Source organism: Ornithorhynchus anatinus, chromosome 2 (assembly GCF_004115215.2).
Source record: "Ornithorhynchus anatinus isolate Pmale09 chromosome 2, mOrnAna1.pri.v4, whole genome shotgun sequence".
Lineage (NCBI taxonomy): Eukaryota > Metazoa > Chordata > Mammalia > Monotremata > Ornithorhynchidae > Ornithorhynchus > Ornithorhynchus anatinus.
Genome location: NC_041729.1, coordinates 28790309 through 28801568, shown reverse-complemented (window position 1 = coordinate 28801568; position 11260 = coordinate 28790309).

The following is an 11260-nucleotide window of genomic DNA, read 5'->3' as shown; positions in this document are numbered from 1 at the left end:
GGTTGGAAGTGTGATTTTTTTCTCCTCTTGAGGACATATTAGACTAATCCGACACCAGGCCCCTGCAGCTGCCAGATATTGACATGCTGATGCCAGGGATATTGTTTTCTGCTGCTTTATTGAAAAACTCTATCCAGGGTTTGAGTTGCATAGCTAGGTCACTGTTTGGCAATATTTTTCTTTTCCCCTACAAGTGAACCCACTATAGAAGCCCAGAATGTGGGCTAAACTCTAGCGGGGAAGCATTAAGACTGCTTCTGCTATTTACTTTCCGAAAAGTACAGGAATCCAACCACAGAGAACAAAAGGAGCCACTGTGCCAGACATTGCTCAAGCAAGGTATTGTTTTTAGGTTTGTTTTTGTTGTGGAAACGCAGCAAACTTGCAGGGAACCAAGGAAAGGGTGGTGGTTGTTTTTTTGTCGGGCAGAACGCGGAAGATTGTTCTGAATATCATCTGGGACCCAGGCCAAACCAGACCCTCATTTACAAGGGAAACCTCCCCACCAGAAGAGCACCTACTGAGAGGTTTGCTCGTGTAGCTGCTGTAGCGTCCCCGGCAGCTGTCGGACAGGAAGAAGACTAAGTAACAGTGAAAGATCAGAGATAGCAAGCTTTACTAGAGCAGGTACGGAAAAGCAGATGCACGGTCTTTTGCTTTAGGCAGCCATCGGCGAACACCGTCACATTTTGCCTAATCGGGGCACCACCTTGAGGTGAAATACTCACTCTAGATATCTCCATTGCAAGAATATAGTTAAGACGAAGGCAGGAAATTCAGCCCTGAAATTAAGGTGACAATTTTCTGGCCAGAGGGTGGGAAACCCTTACAGCACAGCCTAGGAATCAGAAGGACCTGGGTTCTAATCCTGCCTCTGCTCCTTGCCTGTTGTGTGACCTCGAGCAGATCACTAATTTTCTCTATGCCTCAGTTACTTCATCTGTAAAATGGAGATTAAAACTGTGAGCCCGGTGTGGAACAGGGGCTGTGTCCAACCCCTTTACCTTGTATCTACCCTAGCGCTACCTACCCCAGCGCTTAGAATAGTGCTTGGCACATAGTAAGGGATTAACAAATACCATTATTTGTATTACCATAATAATACCATAATATCATGATAAATGGTACCGTCATACCATAAAACACCAAATACCATCATGATAACGATGGTATTTGTTAAGCCCTTACTACGTGCGGAGCACTGTTCTAAGCAATGGGGTAGATACAAGGTCATCAGGTTGTCCCAAGTGGGGCTCAAAGTCTTAATCCCTATTTTACAGATGAGGTAACTGAGGCACAGAGAACTTAAGTGACTTGTGCTAATTCACACAGCTGACAAGTGGCAGAGCTGGGATTAGAACCCATGATCTCTGACTCCCAAGCCCTTGCTCACTAAGCCATGCTGCTTCTTACTATTAACATCAATAAGTAATAAATGATTTTCACTGGGCACTCATTTGGTATAGAGCACTGTATTAAATGTTTGGGAGAGTACATAGACTTTCTAGTCACAATCCCTGACAATCTAGGGTGGAGTTAGACAATAAATTACGGGGGGGGGGGGGTGGCGGTGGGGGTGAGGGGTGAGGGTAGGGGGAAACAACTGGTTTAAAGATAGATATAATAATAATAATACTGGTACTTGTTAAGCATTTACTATGTGCCAAGCACTGTTTTAAGCACTGGGGTAGATTCATGATCATCAAGTTGTCCCACAAGGGGTTAACAGTCTTAATCCCCATTTTACAGATGAGGTAACTGAGGCACAGAGAAATTAAGCGACTTGCTCAAGGTCACATGGACATAAACGCTGTGGTGATGGGGTAAACGTCAAAGTACTTAGAGGGTACGGGTTTAAGCGAACGGGTGATGGAGCAGGGAGGGAAATAAGAGTGGAGAAATATTATTAATGATTTTATTAATGTCTGTCCCCTCCCCACCCCAGAGCGCAAGCTCACTGTGGGCAGGGAACGTGGTTATGAACTCTCTTGTATTGTCCCAAGAACTTAGTATAGACCTCTGCACACAGTAAGTAAGTAAGCTCTATAAATACCGTTGATGAAGATGATGATAAGGATAGGAGGGTTTGAAAGGCTTCCTGGAGGAGACCTGATTTTAGTATAGATCTGAAGATGGGGATCTGCCGAATCTGAAAGTAAATAATATTATCATCTCCTGATTTGGAGTTGACATATTTTCAGAACAAGGTATGGCTGGACAGGATGTAGCCCAGGCCCACATTCTCATGTTATGGGCTCAGATTGCACCACTGGAGAGAAGTGGGATGTATAGGGAAGGAAGGTGTTTATTCAATTATAAAATCATTTATTTTGATTTCTAATATTGTAAATATTTCTGTGCCAGCCTCCCTGTTAGGGTATAAGCTCCGTGAGGGCAGGGAATGCCTCATTTCTCATGTGCTACTTTCCCAAGTAATCAGTACCAGGCCTTGTACCTAGGCCTGGGCGTCAAGACAGCTGCATTTTAATCGTGACTCCATTACTTGCCCACTCCTTGAGGTCAATCAATATCCCTGAGGCTCAGTTTCCTCATTTGTAAAATGGGGAGTAAATTCCAGTTTTCCTCCCCTTCAGTCTGGGAGCCCCAAGTTGGACCCGGACCTCATCTGTTTGAATTTATGGCAGCCATTATGCACAGTGTCTGACACACAGTAAGCACTTCAGTAACACCAGCATTATTACTAAAACTGCTACTCTGCTTACGACTTCTTCTACAACTACTTACTTCTGCAATTACTACTACTTCTATTTATTCATTCTTTCATATTTATCGAGTGCTTACTTTGTGCAGAGCACTGTACTAAGCGCTTGGGAGAGTACAATACTAGTACCTCTACTTAGCTGGGTGCCTCCTGGACAAGGAAAGCTGCTGAGAGGATTTCTGTTCCTGTCTAAAGCTTCCCCCGATGTCTCTCCCCAGTGCCAAGTCCTGTTCACCACTTCCCAGTGATGCCTTTTTTGGGTCGCTGCTCCACCTTCAAACTTTGAATTCCCCCTTCTCATTCAGGGGAAAAGTTACTTTATTCAGCTCTAAAAAGTGCTTTCTCACTTCCTGTCTCTGAAAAACACTTCACGGTGCTTTAGTTTTCAGGATCTGATCTCTCTTTAATAAATTCACTCAAATCCCACAGGCTATAGTTAGTCTCACAAAAAGCAGGAGCCTATGGAGACAGCTTTGGAGTGGAATTCTTGGATGGATGCATCAATGGACAGAGAGAGAGGGGAGAGAGAATGAGAGAGAGCCTTATTTTAAAGGAACAGTGTTTTAAAAGGGGCTGGATCCGGCGCTAATTGGCAAAAAAAGAGAAACCAACATATTTCAAGCTAGTTCCTGGAGACTGACAGAGATAGAAAAACATGCTGACCACCTGAATGGCCAGGGAATGTCCCCTCTGGCCCTGCTATGGTTTTCTTACCATCAAGAAAGAGAAGGAAGATCTAGCTGTAAAGAGGGAGCCAAAGACGCCCAACTTCTGTCAGTGGGGACCTGAGGCGAAGGACACTGCCGGCAAAATTCAACTTTGGATCAGCAGGTAGCTCGCAGTCACTCTCTGACAAGGAAACAGAGGACACAGAAGGCCAAACTAAGGGAACAACAATAGCAGGATAACTAATCACAGAATGGGGAGAGAGAAGGGGCTGTGTCTGCCATTAATCATTATGAAAAATAGATCCTACAGAGCCGTGCTTTCCTCACAGTGATTAATAATCTTTGGAAATTTCGGGCCCATCATCGGAGGTGGGTGAGGCTGTTTTTCCATTCTGGGAACATCCCCGTGGAACTGCAATGTAAGCTCCCTCTGGACTGCAAGCTCACTGTGGACAGGGAACATGTCTATTGTTGTATGGTACTCTCCCAAGCGCTTAGGACGGTGCTCTGCACACAGTAAGTGCTCAATTAAAATGACTGAGAATGAATGAATGAATAAACGAATGAATGAATGACCCAGGACATCCTGTGCATGTGTTTAGAGTGTTTGGGATCCCCGAGGGTGGAGAGACTAGGAATCAGAGAGTTTGAGGGATTGTGGTAAATATTAAATCCTCAAACTTGAACGAATGAGGAGCCGAGAGAGAAAAGGAAGGCAGATGCCTCGGCAGGTGATGAGAAAGAGCTTAAGCTTTTTCATTCATTAATTGATTCAATCCTATATATTGAGCGCTTAGTGCGTGCAAAGCACTGTACTAAGCTTTTTCAGGACCACAAGTCTGCCTTGTCTGATCCTGTCCAGTGACCATCTGTGGTCTCTCTACAATACAAATTAAAAGAGGCCATGATTGATAGAAATTTAGAGCAGAAACACAGGGAATTCCATTTTAATCACCCTCTAGAACGACCTCTTCCCCGAGAAGTAGTTTTCATCTCCCTCAACTTCCATTTCTTCCTTCTTCCATTTGACAAAAGTTCAGAATCTATCCAATCTGGGCAAGGTATTCTTACCTGAAGATGGGGGAGGTTGTGATTTTTCCAGGCGTTCAGTTGGATGTCGGATGGTCATGACATTAGGGTGTTATTTCAGTTACCCAAATGGCTATGATAAAAAGGAACGCAAAGTCAAAACCCAAGGGGCTCCTCGGTTTACATACCAGTCCCAGCTGGACACCATAGGAAGTCCGTAGCTGAGTGGAAATATTTTGATATCCACTTCTCACGATGGTGTGAGTTCCTTATAAGCAGAGAACACATCTTGTGTTTCAGCTTTATTTTCCCAAGAGCTTAGTATTCATTCATTCAATAGTATTTATTGAGCGCTTACTATGTGCAGAGCACTGTACTAAGCGCTTGGAATGTACAAATCGGTAACAGATAGAGACAGTCCCTGCCCTTTGACGGGCTTACGGCCTAATCGGGGGAGACGGACGGACAAGAACAATGGCAGTAAATAGAATCAAATAGAATCAAGGCACTGCATTCAGCGGGCACTAGATAAATTCCCATTACTACCACTAATCAGTCAACCAGTGTTTACTTAAAGAGTGCCTACTCTGTGCAGAGCACTGTACTAAGCATTTAAGAGAGTACGATACAATAAAGTTTGTAGACAGTATCCCTGTCCACAAGGAGCTTACTTTCTATTATTACTCCTGCCCCTACTAGATTTGCACGGGGCAAATTTTTTTAAAAGCTCTTTTGTCAATAAAAAAAATAGTCCATGCCCAAATTTTCAAGTCTGGAATGAGCTCCAACTCAGTGTAAACAAGAATTGCACTAGACACCTAAGGCTGCTATCCAGGGATTGATTTCCAGTAGCCCATTTCTAAGTCTCCCTCCAAGTTTTTCCACAAGATCCTGATGACCCCACAGTCACCCAGCTGAAAGGCTAATTTCAGGAATTTTGACCCTGACTCATCATCTGTCTCCCCGCCTAGACTGTAATCTCCTTATGGGTAGAGAATGTGTTTGCTTATTGTTATATTACACTCTCCCAAGCATCGATTAGACTGTAAGCCCGTAATTGGGCAGAGATTGTCTCTATCTGTTGCCGAATGGTATATTCCAAGCGCTTAGTACGGTGCTCTGCACATAGCAAGCGCTCGATAAATACTATTGAATTTAGTACAGTGCTCTGAACACAGAAAGCGTTCAATAAATACGATTGAATGAATGAATCTGGATGATGATCCAGTGGCGCTCAGGGTAGTCCCCAAAGACTGGAAAAGCTGGAGAGCATAGAATAGTGTTAATAATTAATAATAATCATGACATTTGTTAAGTGCTTGCTACACTTAATTCAGGGTTATCAGGTTGGACACAGTCCAACAGATGAACAAAGTGAGGTGCAGAGAAGTTAACGTGACTTGTCCAAGTTCACACAGCAGAAAAGCGGCAGGGCCGGGACTAGAACCCAGGTCCTCTGGCTCCCAGGCCCAGGCTCTTTCCACTGGGCCGTGCTTTTGCCAGGCATCGCCTCTCAGCAGCAGCGATCTATCAAGAGGTTTCCAGGCCAATCAGGAGACACACACACAGGTATCAAGAATTCTTCAGAAATACTCAAATGCTAAAAGGGTACAGATGGCTCAGTGGAAAGATCATGGGCTTGGGAGTCAGAGGTCATGGGTTCTAATCCCGTCTCCGCCGCTTGTCAGCTGTGTGACTTTGGGCAAGTCATTTCACTTCTCTGTGCCTCAGTTCCCTCATCTGTAAAATGGGGATTAAGACTGTGAACCCCACGTGGGACAACCTGATCACCTTATATCCCCCCCCCCCAGCGCTTAGAACGGTGCTTTGCACGTAGTAAGCGCTTAACAAAATACCATCATTATTATTATCCAAGTGCATAGGCAACTCAGAAGGGAGAGGGAGTAGGGCAAAGGAGGGCTTAATCGGGGAAGATCTCCAGGAGGAGGAGATGTGATTTTTAAGAAGACTTTGAAGATGGAGAGGATGGCGATCTGTCATATATGAAGGGGGAGGGAGTTCCAGCCCAGAGACAGAGGCTGCAGGGAAAGGGTCAGCAGCAAGATAGATGAGATCAAGCTCACACTAATGGGCAGGGAATGTGTCTATTATATTGTACTCTCCCAAGCGCTTTGACGGTGCTCTGCAGTGCTCAGTAAACTTGACTGACGTACGAATCCTTTCCACGTGTGTTGGACAAATTGCAACGAAAGTATTGGCTGCAAGACCCCTTAACTGGAGGGAGGTAAGGAGCTGGCTACCCAAAATAGATACCGAGCAAGGAACTCCATATTTCCAATGGAATCACACGCACCGTCCCTTTTGGCATCCTGCTGCCCTGAAGGAGTTTAGAAGGGTTTCAAAGGGACCCAACGGACAATTCAAATATCGGTTAGGCTCTGGGCAAAGGCGGCTCCACAGATACGGACAACGATGAATGGCCAACTAGACTTACTGAGGAAAGGCAAATGTTTTATTAAAGGTAATTGATTTCCATGAGGCACCAATTCCTTTCTTAGACACAGGTGTCCAGACGTTTTAAAAATTCCACACCCGCTCCTTAGGAAATAGGGGCCGTGATGTTATCCGCCTCTTGATCAGAATGGCATAGACAATGTTCGACCCTGCTAGCTTAATATTATCAGCAAAGGAACCAGAAATCCTGTACATCAGGAAAGTGCTGTTGAATTAGGTTTAGTACAAATTACATTTTGGAAATAGAGATGTTGCCGAGTCTTAGCGCTAGGCTTACAGGGGTATTAAGGGATCTATTCAAACGCTAAAAATTTTATAACAGGAACCCGTCGGGTCACAGGTCTCCACAGTTTGAGTTTGAAGAAACCAACTCTTTTGTGACGAAGCCAACACGGTTGCTACACCTGGATAATCAACTCTGATGTCAGAGACCCACTTTCCCTCATGACCCAGATGTTTGGAATCAAACACAAATACCTTACAGAAAGTGTTGATCACGTATCTGTTTCATATTACCCCAGGCATTCATTCATTCATTCATTCATTCATTCAATCATATTTATTGAGCACTTGCAGTGTGCAGAGCACTGTACTGAGTGCTTGGAAAGTACAAATCAGCAAGAAATAGAGACAATTCCTGCCCAACAATGGTCTCTCAGTGTAGAAGAGGGGAGACAGACATAAAACAAGTGAACAGGCATCAATAGCATCAATATAAATAAATAGAATTATAGATATAATGTCCACTAACATTACTGACCATCTAAAAATACCTAAACCGAAGAACAGTCCCCCCGAGTGAACTTTCTGGAAACTCTTCCCTATCCCTCCACCCTCACTCTCACACCAAACCTGGCAGCATTTCCTAATTCCAAACAATAATGATAATAATCAATGACCCAAGGCTGACACCATTTATAAAATGACCCAGGTGTATGAACAATGAAAAGATAAAGATATTTTGTTTGAAAAGAATATATAATCTCTGACCCTACAGCATCAGAATTTCAGAAGTGTTAATCGGTCCAGATTTATTTACTAACCTCAAACCTCAGGAATTAAAATGTTGAGGGTTCTGCTATTTAAATGAAGATACATTTGTTAGACAAATATCTCCTAAGTGAATTTATATTTCCCTCTACCCCTATGTAGTCCAAGTTGTAGTTACTGTAGCATTCATCCAACACTGACTCGGTGTGGTGCAGTGTACTTACTAGATGCTTGGAAAATAGAGGCTAAGAATACGAGTAATGGTAATTATAGTGATTACGATATTTGTTTAGGGCATACTATATGTCAATAGTTCATCCTAGTCCCTTTCCCATGGAGAGCACACAGTCTAAGTAGGCGGGAAAAGAGGTATCCAAGTCTCATAATATAGCTGAGGAAAATGAGGCCCAGAGAAGTTAAGTGACTGGAGCAGGGTCACACAGCAGGCAAGTGGAAGAGCCACGTGTAGAACCAGATCCTCTGTCTCCCAGGTTTGTGCTTTTTCCACGAGGCCGTGCCACTTTCACTCTAATGGACAACTAAGTACACCGAGACCGGAGCGCGTTTAGTGCGGCAGCTGTCATAGGCGGAGTCATACAACATGACCAAGAAGATAGAGTCCAGACCTGGGAGTTAGAAGGACCTGGGTTCTAATCTCGACTCCACCACTTGTCTGCTGTGTGACTTGGGACAAGTCACTTTACTTCTCATCTATAAAATGGGGATTAAGACTTTGAGCCCAGTATGGCACAGGGACTCTCCCAACCAAATTAACTTGTAATATCCCGGTGCTCAGTACACACAGCAAGTGCTTAACAAATACCACGATTATTAGTATTATTATTATTCTGCCTCAAATGGCACTTGCCATTCCCCCTCATCTGATACCATTTTTTTTATGATATCCGTTAAGCGCTTACTACATGGCAGACACCATATTAAGCAGAGGGGTAGATACAACCTAATCAGATTGGACACTACTCATGTCCTACATGGGGCCAAGAATCTTCACCCCCGTTAGCCAGATGAGGTAACTGAGGTACAGAGAAGTTAAGTGACTTGTCCAAGGATACCCAGCGGACAGGTTGGAGGTCAGGGATTAGAACCCAGAATCTCTGACTCCCAGGCCCGTGCTCTATCCACTAAACCATGGTGCAATTGTGATTCATTGACCACACTGTCGCTGCCATGTTTAAGGAAAGAAGTGAAGAACTCCTGTCCTGCCTTACACTCAGCAATCATTTCGTCAGCTGGAAGTCCTTCTACGCAATTTACCACTGAATGCCTTATGGCACTAGAGCTTTAATGATTCTATAGTGGCCTGGAAAAGTAAATGCACTTTCTTAAGCCTCTTGTTCATGCCAGTGAAGACCCTTGCCACTGTGTGACTAGAACCCTGACAATCAGGGGAAATGTTCAGTGGAACACATCGCTTCTTTAGCCTATTATTCAGGGGTAAGACGTATATACATAATACAGTATATATACATATATATATATACAGTATATATACAATATACAGTAATACATTCACTGCAGGCTTTCCTCCTTTGACCCACCCTACCAAAAATATGCTTATAAATAAATACAAAACAATTTACTAATGTCCTTTTTTTTTTAAGTAGAACACCCATCTCTAGAGGTATGATGGTAATAAAATGACAGGAAATCAGCATTCTTCAGTACCCACTCAACAAAAATGAAAGCTTGCCTCATGCAAGTGGCTATTTGCCAGGCTGGTTATTTGCTGATCTCCAAATTTGAATATTTGTATATTTCTTAGTGTAATGGTCAGAGAAATGTAAATATAAAAGGGGGCTTAGATAAGTGTTTGTCACGATGTGAAACTCAGCTAGGAACTGTACCTGACAAATGGTGGGACACCAAGCCTGAAATGATCCACAGTTATCCCAACCAACACCACCAAAAGACACATAGAGGGAAGGAGTGTGGCCTATTGGATGAATCGTGACCTTGGAAGTCACTTCCCTGCTGTGTAACCTTAAACAAGTCACGAAACTACTCCGTGGCTCAATTTCCTCAAATGAAAAATGACGATTACATACCCATTCTCCTGCCTACCTAGACTCTGAGCCCCTTGTGGGACAGGGACTGTATTCCACCTGATTAACTTATATCTGCCTCTTTGCTTAGAACAGTGCTTGACACATAGTAATCACTTGACAGGTAATAATAGTAATCAGTAAACAAATCCCATAAAAAATGAAACATATATGTGTATATACATATATATCTTCACTCACACAGATACCCAGATATACAGATGTGCATTTCTATATATTACACTTCTTCATATAGTCACACATTCAGATATATATATATATATATACCTATATATAAAATGCATATATACGTAAAAGTGTATAAATGTATATGTAGGAGTAGGACTAGTAGCAGTAGTAACAGCAGGAGAAGCATTTATTGAGCTTCTACATTACTGTATGGTCCCAAGAGCCCAGAACAGAGCAATGTATGAAGCCGTTGTTCAACAAAAGCTAGCAAAAATAAAAATAATAATAATCCAAGGAAACAGTGGCAGATAAAAAGATAAAAAGTCAAATCAAGAAGCCCAGCCTGACCTTTGAGAAAATGTCAGCGAGTCAACAGTGTCACAACAAGTTTTAGACCAAGTGAAGTTGGTAGAAACCTACAACGTACAGGTCTTTTCCGATTCACCTGTACCTCCGGATAAAATCACCAGCAAGCTACAAAACCGAACCTACACCGGAGACGTTATTATAGGGTTTCAGTGTCATCTTCAGTGGGGAGCATCAGTGTGGCCTAGTTGAAAGAGCACGGGCCTGGGAGGCAGAGCCCCTGAGTTCTAAACCCAGCTCTCCCACTTGCTACTATGTGACCTTGGGCAAGTCATTTAACTTCTCTGTGCCTCAGTTCCTTCATCTGAAAATGGGGTTTCAATAACTGTTCTCCCTTCTACTTACTCTGTGAGCCCCATGTGGGACCTAATTATCTGGTATCCACCCCATGCCTTAGTACAGTGCTTGACCTATAAATACCATTATTATTATTATTATTATTATTATCATTATTATCTCGCCGCTCGGCAGGAGATTTCACTTGTCTTGGGAAATACTCGGGAGTGAGAGAGGAGTCTTCGGACAGAGATCTATATAGATCTCAGAACAAGGATTACAGTTTACATATCTTGTTAAGGTGCTTGAATCTCTTACCGTGAGTCAGTGAGGGGAAAGTTGGGCCTGTCTATCTTTGGGAGACCTTGCATGATGAATTCATGATATTTATAGAACACCATACTGTGTGCAGAGCACTTTACTGAGCACTGGTATGGATAAAAAGCAGCCTCCTTGCCCAGTTGACAATTTTCTTGGATAAT